The following is an 8918-nucleotide window of genomic DNA, read 5'->3' on the forward strand; positions in this document are numbered from 1 at the left end:
TACTCTTAAGGTGGTTTGAGGATCTGTTTCTCAGGGCTAACATGGGCCTAGGAGGAGCCTCTGGCTCCTTTCTTTTACCAGTTCCATCTATGTGAAGATAAGTCAAAAGGTCCTTCTTGACCATGGCTGGCTTCACTTGGAAGCATAGAGGAAATGATTCCTCTGTGTTGACCCTCCTCTTTCTTCGTAGACTGGACCCTGGTTCAGGTCCATCTGGTAGGGTCTCCACGGCCTCTTTGATCAAGAGGATAGGTGACTCACCACAGTAACAGACATTTTGATAGATGCTCATAGTCCCCTGGAACTTAGTCGACCTAGGAGGGAAAGGAGCAAAAACTGTCCTTTATGTCCCTCTGTCCAAATTAGTATAGGCCTCATAGTATGGCTGTTAAACATCCAAGAAGGTTAGTTCCACCAGTCTCCTGCTTTTAATTACCATGTGCCATATAGATAGAGTTTGGGCAAAGACCAAACACTCTCAGATAAACCTTGCCTAAACATATATTACATTCTTTGATCTGGTTGTATGTATAATTTGTCAGTAAGTTGTTGGCCTAATATGGTTCCCCCTGGTTTTCTAAAACTAGCTAGGCATTATTTATCTCTCACATTGTCAACCCTTCCACCATGGTTTCCCCATTTAAGGTGCCCCTGTTTTCCCCATTTCTCCCTTAATAATACCCTTCTCTCTCCAGCTCTTTCTTTCCCTTTATCCCCTAGGTTCCTTGTATACCCTTCCCTCCCCCCTCCCCTTAAAATAACCTCATTTTTATCCATATCTCCCTTCTTAACACCTGTTTTATACTGTTCTCTTTCAGATTCTTTCTTTTCCTTTACCTCCCTGGTTCCTTTCCATTATCCTGGTTCCTGTAGTTATGTCTGAATGCATACTCACTTATAAGGATTTGGTGCTAGGATCCACATATGAGGGAGAACATACGTCGTTTGCTTTTCAGAGTCTATGTTACTTCACTTAGCATAACAGTTTCTAGATCCATCCATTTACCTGCAAATTTCATTATTTCATCTTTCTTTACTGCTGAATAAAACTCCATCAATTGAGGGACACCTAGGTTGCTTCCATCTCTTAGGTATTGTGAAAAGAGCAGCAACAAACATGGATGTACAAGTGTCTCTGCAATAGGACGATGAAAAGAGCAGCAACAAACACAGATGTACAAGTGTCTCTGCAATAGGATGAGTTCTTTGGGTATATACCAAGGAGTGGTATAACTGGGTCTAATGGTAGGTTCATTTGTCATTTTTAAGAGTTCTCTACACTGCTTTCCATAGGGGTTGAATAAGTTTGCCATCCCACCAGCAGTGGGTGAGTGTTTTCCTTCCCTACATCCTCTCCAACATTTGTTCTCTTGATCTTAGTCAGTCTGACTAGGGTAAGATAAAATCTTAAAGCGGTTTTATTTTGCATTTCCCTAATTACTAGTGATGTTGAACACCTTTTAAGATGGGCTAATCAACTGAACAGAGAGTTCTCAAAAGAAGAAATAAAGATGGCTAGGTCTTTTTTTTTTTTTTTGGTCTTTTTGAGACAGGGTCTTCCTGTAGCCCCAGCTGTCCTGGAACTCACTATGTAGACCAGGCTGGCCTTGAGCTCACAGAGATCCACCTGCCTCTGCCTCCCGAGTGCTGGGATTAAAGGTATGCACCACCATGCCAGGCGCTAGGTCTTATTTTTAAAGATGAAGAAACTGAGGTGCAGAAAGGTAAAGTAACTGGTCCAAGACCATATAGCCAGGAAGTAGCAGAGCTGAGACTTGTACCTGGCCTGCCTGGCCTCACAGTCCAGCTCTTTGGTCACTGTTCTTACGAAAGAAAGGGAGATGAAATAGTGAAGCTGGGCCTGCTGCCGGCCCGGAGTGAATGCTGCATCAGAGTTTGCTGTTAGGATTATCACAGCCATTGCTACTGCTTCCCATGACCAGGCCAGGTCTCTACGTTGCCCAGAGGAGACGCAGGAGTGAACGCTTGCCATTATGGCCAAAGCCATCAGACAAGAAGTCCTTGAGTTGGACAGTTAGCTGGTCCATCCCAAATGTGTGACTCCCTTTGTACTCTTGCCCTGAGGCCTTGGACGACTGATTTTTCATCTCTGGGAAACATTAGCAAGCCAGGCTGTTGGCTACTTCCCCAATGGACCACTCCTATTGCTCTTATCGAAAGACAAAGTGTGCACTCTGGGCCTCAAATCCACCAGCCAATAGCTGCTATGATAGATGCACAAGTAAAACCAAGTCCTGCTGGGAGGTTCCAAGGAAAGCTGGGCATAGGGTTATCAGGAAGACAAGCAAAAAGCAGACCAGGTCAGCAAGATCTTTGGTGCACAAAACAAGTCAAAACCAGGCATAGCAACTCACTGCAGCAATCCTAGTACTTGGAAAGCTGAGGCAGGAGGATCACCCCAAGTATGAGGTCAGTTTGGGTTACAGAGTGAGACTCAGAAAATACTAAGGTGAATGATGGCCACACTAGTATCTCCACATGACACCCACAGTCACCTTGTTCCTCTGTCACCCTTCTCAGGCCTTTCTATTTCATCTAGCTTTTCTGTTGTCCCATCCTGGTCCAAAGGCCTGTCCCTATCACGTTTCCTGTGGAATGAGCCAGCCTTGCCTAGTCTCCCCTCTTAGCCTTCCCTTCTTGAAGGACCATTACCTTCTCACTTCCTCTGCTTCCCTGGAGTCTCTAAGCTTGCCTGTCGTCAGGGTAGTAGGGAGCATGCCTCCAAGCACAGGTAACAGGGAGGGCAGCACCCAAAGGCTCAAGCCAAGCTGCCTCCGGTGCAGGGCTTACCCATATGAACATGAATTAAATATGCATTGAGCCTTTTACATAAAGGTTCAGCCACTTCAACCCAGAAAAAAAAAAATCACTAGAGGGTTTTGTCTGGCAACGTTCATCTGGAGCTACAGAAACCCTGAGTTTCCCCTGGGTGATTTTCAGCTAGGAAGGATGCATGTCCACAGGGGTCCCCCTCATCCCTTTGGGCCATACCAGAGCCACTTCATTCATTGTGTCAGATGAGATTGTCCCTCAGCGCTCCAGAGAATAGGAAACACAAAGCTGCGGAAGCTTCCAGTCCCTGGCTCCAGAGAAGGGATAGGAAGGCCCAGCTGTGCATCAGTGTCTGTGGGATTCAGGTAGTGAGCATAGAGTTGCAACAGATGCCTAAACCAGCCTTGCAACTGGAGGCCCTGCAAACACCCACCTTCCAGGTCCTGGTTTTGGAGGCCTGGGCCAGGCTCAGCTTCCGAACTTCATTGTTTCCTTCAGGTGACCTTGAACAAGAGAGTGAAACTAGCTAGGCTCAGTGTCATATTCTCAAAAATGGGTATAACACTGTCTTCCTAGAGTCCTGGCAAGAATTATAAGAAATGATAAGGATAACAACATAATAAACACTAAGGGGATGGTGGGGGGTGCTGTGGGTGTGGGTGACCCTTGCAGAAGCTGGGGCTGAGGCTAAGCCTTCAAGGCTGTTGGGTTTCTATACAAGGAAGTGGCGAAGAGTGAATCAGTTCAAAAGCAAAAACTGATTCAGAAGGCCATCCAAGCATAGCAAATAGACTCTAAACAGAATGACTGGGTTCCTCAAAAATAGGACGTTGCTCCGCCAAGTTAAGGCAGCATTAGTCAAGCGGGGGAGGCGGGTACTGGGAAATTTCACTCAGTTCAGCATTATTGAGAAGTTATGGGTTCCTGGAGCCTTTGTGGGTGTTGTACAGCTCCTCAGGGTGAAGGTTACCCAAATCCTGGTACACAGAGTGAAAAGAAAGTGTTTAGAGCAGGATCAATATTAGAAGAAAACAAACAGAAAAATGTTCCTTAAAAAAGCAGAGGGGCCTCAAGGGAAAGTGGTTAGATGTGTTGGAGGTGCCTGGGGCAGCTGCACAGGCCAGTCACCATCTGTTCCAGGGAGCCAGGACTTGTCATATCTAGGAGGCAGGAATGGAGCACTCTGGATCTGGGTCTGATGTATTCCTTCTGCCCAATGTCATACAACTTCTCCTCATTTTGCCTCATACTCAAGCTGTGAGGACAGTCTGCCTGTTCAAATGCTTGGAACTGGGAAGAAGGGGCTGGAATCACAGCTTTGCCACTTGCTTGCTGTGCGATTGTAGGTAACTCATCTCACCTCTCTGTGCCTTCATTTATCATCTATAAAATGGAGGCCACAGCACCCATTTCCTTGGAATTAGGACTTTCCAGCACTTTCTCCTCTGATGCCTTCCTGCTGGGGAAAGAGTATAGATTTTACAGGTAAATAATTAAATGCCTTGTGTGGTGCCTGCCCAGAAGGTATTGTGCCCCCCCTTCTGCTTTCAAATACAATGTGACAAGTATTGTTCTTGGAAAAGAATAAATGAGGGGCACACAGGAGAAAAGACAAAGTGTTAAGAAGTGGAAAGAGAGAACCCCTCCTCCCCTCCTGTGTGTTTACCTGCGGGTGTCTTCTGGGTCCCAAAGTGAACAGAAAGCCATCTGGGACTTTGGAGGGACCAGGGAACAGAGAGGTATAGCCACCCAAGCCCAAATATCAGCTGTGGTTCACTGTCTCAGGCAAGCTGGGGAGGATGGGACACTGGAGATGGGTGCTGAAGGAAGGGCATTTGAAGTTGAAGAAGGGCCTGTGCAAAAGTTCAGCCCATCAAACAATAGAGGCTGGGGAACAGCTGGTATCTCTGTAAAATGACATAAATGGCATCATTTTACCCTGTGTAGAACCAGGCGCACAGTCAGAGCACAGTTACAGTGGTTTAGCACTTCTCTGACACATTTTCCTGATTGTTCTTGAACTTGCCCTGCCCCCCAACCATCTGTGAGCAGCCTCCCAAGATGAAGGTAAGTTCAAGGTCAGTACAAGGAGAGAATTGAGCTTCAAACCGAAAGGCTGTGGTGAGGGCCACACCAGGCTCACTTCCTGTTTTGTGGGGTGTCTCTCTCTCAAGACTGAACATCCTGTTCCCTTCCTCACACAGAACCTTGAGAGATCCAGCTGACCTGCTGATCAATGCTTCAGCTAACGGGAAAGTGAACCCGCTGTACCCCAAGTTGTCAGCTCCCCCTGACGAGCCTGCCCTGGAGATTGCACCGATCAGGGAGTGTTTAGAGAAGTAGGGACCGTCATGAGTCATAGTCTCTGTGTGTTCACTGCCTGTCAGGACTGCTTGGGGCAGCCGGTGGGGAAAGGGAAGGATTGCGGCACCAGCACGACGCACAGTAGGAGCCAGGCTCTGGGCTGGAGCTGGCATCCCCTGGCTGTTACCAGAAGATAGCTATGTCATCCACAGCCTCCACAAACTTATTGAGTACGCATATGCCAGGCTCTGTTTCTCAGCTCCAGGAACAAAGGATGACAGATACCTGCTTCAGGTGGCGAAATCCACATTCACAGGGTCCTCCTGTACTAATTGCTTACTGTATGCCTGGTTCCAGCCGGCACAATCACATTGCTCTCACAACCTGTGTACTGTTACCCCATTTCACAGACTGTCCTGCCAACGGGAACATTTTTCCTCTCCTCCTTCAGGTTACAGCCTCCCAAAAAGCAGTGAGTCAAGGTGGGACTCACAGGATGACACCTCACTCAGAGCTGGGAGCTGGGTGACCTAATGAGGAAGGAATGAGGGGCTGTCATCTTCCGATAAGTCCGGCCCCACCCCCTGAACACTCTCCCGAGCTCAAGAGCTCTCTCGTGCCTGGAGCCTTCAGCAGAGCTCTTTCCAGGCATTCCTTAATCATTGCTATTCAGGCAGGCACACAATTGCTCATCTGTTTCTCCATTCTCTCACAAAGAGAGAATTTCACTCTTTCTGGGCAAGAGCTGCCTTGGAACATACTGTAGTGTAGGTGAGAGTCCCTTTCCAAGCACTCTCTGCCCTGCTGCTCCCCATCGCTGCCCTTCTGTTGGATATCACCCTTGTGGGCCCTGCACTTAGGTCAGGAATCCTCTGAGGTCAGGGGCCAGAGAGAAAGCACAATAAGATTGGGGAGCCCATGGGGCACCTAACCTTGCAGCTGTGATGAAGATGCAGGGGTCCGTACTTCTGGCTGAGTCCCCCTGGCAGCAGAAGTCATCCAGGGTTAGGGCTGTCTGGGCAGAGACATGACAAGGAACACGTGACTGTTGGGAGACCTAGATGTCACCAGGGGTGTGCTGTAGGTCTGGCAGCAAAGGGGCGATCAAAGTCTACAGGGCAGCAAAACAGCCAATTCACAAAGTTCTCTAAGATGAGTTAAAGAATTCACTTTGTTCAACAAATAATTTCCAAACTATATGTTGGTCCTGGGGATTGCTGTAGCTACAGAGACACATTTATTTGTTATTTATTTATGGTTTTTTTTTTTTTGATACAGGGTCTTCCTGTAGCCCCAGCTGGCCTGGAACTCACTATGTAGACCAAGCTGGCCTAGAACTCACAGAGATCCATCTGCCTCTGCTTCCTGAGTGCTGGGATTAAAGGTGTACGCCATCATACCAGGATCAAGACACTTTATTGAGAAGAAACCACAAGCTCTGGCCTCAGAGAAATCTACATCTTGGTGGAGAAACTTGAAACAGATGACACTTGCTCTGATAAATGCTGTTGGATTTTTCAGAGTGCTGAGCTGTTTTAGGTCATGTTGGTAAATTAAAATCTGCCATGGTGGGTATATTTACACCACAAAAATTGGCAAATATTATAAAGCACCCTTAGCCCTGCCATCGCCTATACCCAAAGGCTGGCTGCTAAATATTTGCAGTACACTGCTGGGGAGGGACAGACAACTCTGGTGATGGCAGAAGACTAGAAGGAAAAGCTAGCAGGGTGACATGACTGGGAAGGATGGATGAGGGAGGCCACTGGGGAAGGCTCCTCAGACATGAGGACTCCTTGGCTAAAAAAAGCATGTGCTGTAGAGAAGCCAGGGTCAGGGTTTGGGCTGATCCCTACTCCTGCCTGAAGATTTTCTGTTGAAGCTCTGAATCCTTACAGTGTGGAACTGTACTTGGGTTAGGGCCTTCAAAAAGGTAATCATGCCAGGTGTGGTGGCTCACGCCTTTTATTGAAGCACTAGGGAAGCAGAGGCAGGCAGATCTCTGTGAGTTCAAGGCCAGCTTAGTCTACATAGTGAGTCCCAGGCCAGCTGGGGCTACAGGGAGACCCTCTCTCAAAAGGACCAAAAAAAATTTTTTTAAAGAAAAAGGTAATTACACTAAAGTGGGCCATTAGGGTGGATCCAACCATACCTGACTGCTATCCTTACAAGAAGGGGAAATTATAAATAAATCAATTCATTTATTATTATGTTCATTAATAATATTAAGAATAATGGTTTTTAGGATCTGTTTTCATTTATGTATATGGGTGTGCATCTGTTTGAATGTATGTGTACATGTGTGTGTGGGTGCCCTGTGGAGGCCAAAAGAGGGTGTCCGATCCCCTGGAGGTGTGAGTTGCCTGATGTGGGTGCTGGGAACTGACCTTGGGTCCTCTGGAAGAGCAGTATGCTCTTAACTGCTGAGTCATATCTCCAGCCCCATCAACAATAATGATTTTTCACTAATTTTTTTAGTTAGCATACAAAATCATGGGTTTCATCCTGACATTTTTACACAAACACTTTCTGCTCATCTCTGCCCCACTGCCCTTGCCCCTCACCTTCCTCCCTCGTTGTCCCCTTCTATACCTGTCCCTGATGTTGCAGGCCCAAAGAAAGACTGCAGAAAGACACCCCTGACCACTGCTTGACCCACTCCCCATCCTGCCCCTAACACAGCTCCTGGGTCACTAAGTGGACAGCTCAGTAACAATTTTCTCTGTCTCTTCTTCACATCCCAAAGCATCCCTTGGTCATCCTCAGTTCTGGATCCCCCTTGTTAAGTTGGACTCAGGAAGAGACCTTAGATAGGCACCGAGGACAGACTTGGGAACATTTAGGTAAGGCAGGGTGGAGCAGAGGTGGCAGGCAGGGGGTTAACACTGCATCTACACAATGTTGTGTCTCTCTACTTTAAATTCTCCTTATTACAGGAATATCTTACATCAAACAGAAGTTATGACCTTTGATGGCCCCTCAAATGTCTGGCCACATTTAGAAGAGCAGAGTAGACTGCAGAATTGGGGGTGGGGGTGAAGAGAGAGAACTGAGGCATGGGGAGCTCCCAGGTACATCTTGGATTTTGCTCTGTCTTGGCTGGGTGTTCTGGAGCAAATCCTGTTCTGTCTGTGTCTCAGTCTCCTCGGTGAAACACAAACGGCGATCAGCACTTCTGAGGACTATTGGTGTAAAGACTGCACGGAGAGATATAAAGAATCTAAGATGCCATTGCTACTGTTTTCAGCTGTCTGTCATGCTAGGCTTCAGTGCTTGTTTCCTGGTGGTAATCACTTCCTCCATCCACCACTAAGGCTACGTCATCCCATCATCCTCTCTGCTTACCTCACCACTCACCCAGCCCTGCCCTGCCCATGAACCTAGTCACCAGCTCCAAGCCAGGGAGTTCAACCTTAGGTGAAAAGAGCCAGTCCTCCTCACTTTCTCTCCCCCAGGCTGCTCATTTGCCCTTTGCCCTTTCCCTGTCCTATTTCAGACTCTATTTAGACTCACTTGGGTAGAAGCTGTACAAAGGAGCTAGAATCTGTGGGCCAACATTCCCCTAGGTTATTTGTGTGTTAAACTGAATCAAACAGGTTTTATACCTTGGTGGAAGGGCCAATGACCGGAGGAATGAAATCAGCCTGGGAGCCAGAGACTTAAATTGAAATCCTGCTCTGAGCTTCCTGGCTGGGGGAGTCACTGATGAGTCATTTCATTTCCCTGAGCCTCGGGGTCCTTATTGCATGGTTCTTATTCAGCAATTTTGTACTGCAAATTACTGACGTGTGTACACACACAGAATAGGAGTCAGGGCAGTG

General features: G+C 47.4%; 1 long non-coding RNA gene across 3 annotated transcripts; it reads right to left on the reverse strand.

Moving 5' to 3' along the window:
- Positions 1-272: 272 nt before the first annotated feature.
- Positions 273-6169, reverse strand: LOC115067299. 3 transcript variants are annotated; one of them, XR_003846726.1, is made up of 6 exons: positions 6030-6169; positions 5383-5627; positions 4460-4700; positions 4154-4249; positions 3227-3296; positions 273-314 (listed from the first exon to the last, which is right to left on the reverse strand). It is a non-coding gene; the product is annotated as an uncharacterized LOC115067299 (long non-coding RNA). The 3 variants fall into 3 exon arrangements; XR_003846725.1 differs by having other exon boundaries at positions 4154-4252; XR_003846727.1 differs by lacking the exon at positions 273-314 and adding an exon at positions 3021-3145 and having other exon boundaries at positions 4154-4252.
- Between the last annotated feature and the right edge of the window lie 2749 nt (positions 6170-8918).

Source organism: Nannospalax galili, unplaced genomic scaffold (genome assembly GCF_000622305.1).
Source record: "Nannospalax galili isolate Female #2095 unplaced genomic scaffold, S.galili_v1.0 scaffold104, whole genome shotgun sequence".
NCBI lineage: Eukaryota > Metazoa > Chordata > Mammalia > Rodentia > Spalacidae > Nannospalax > Nannospalax galili.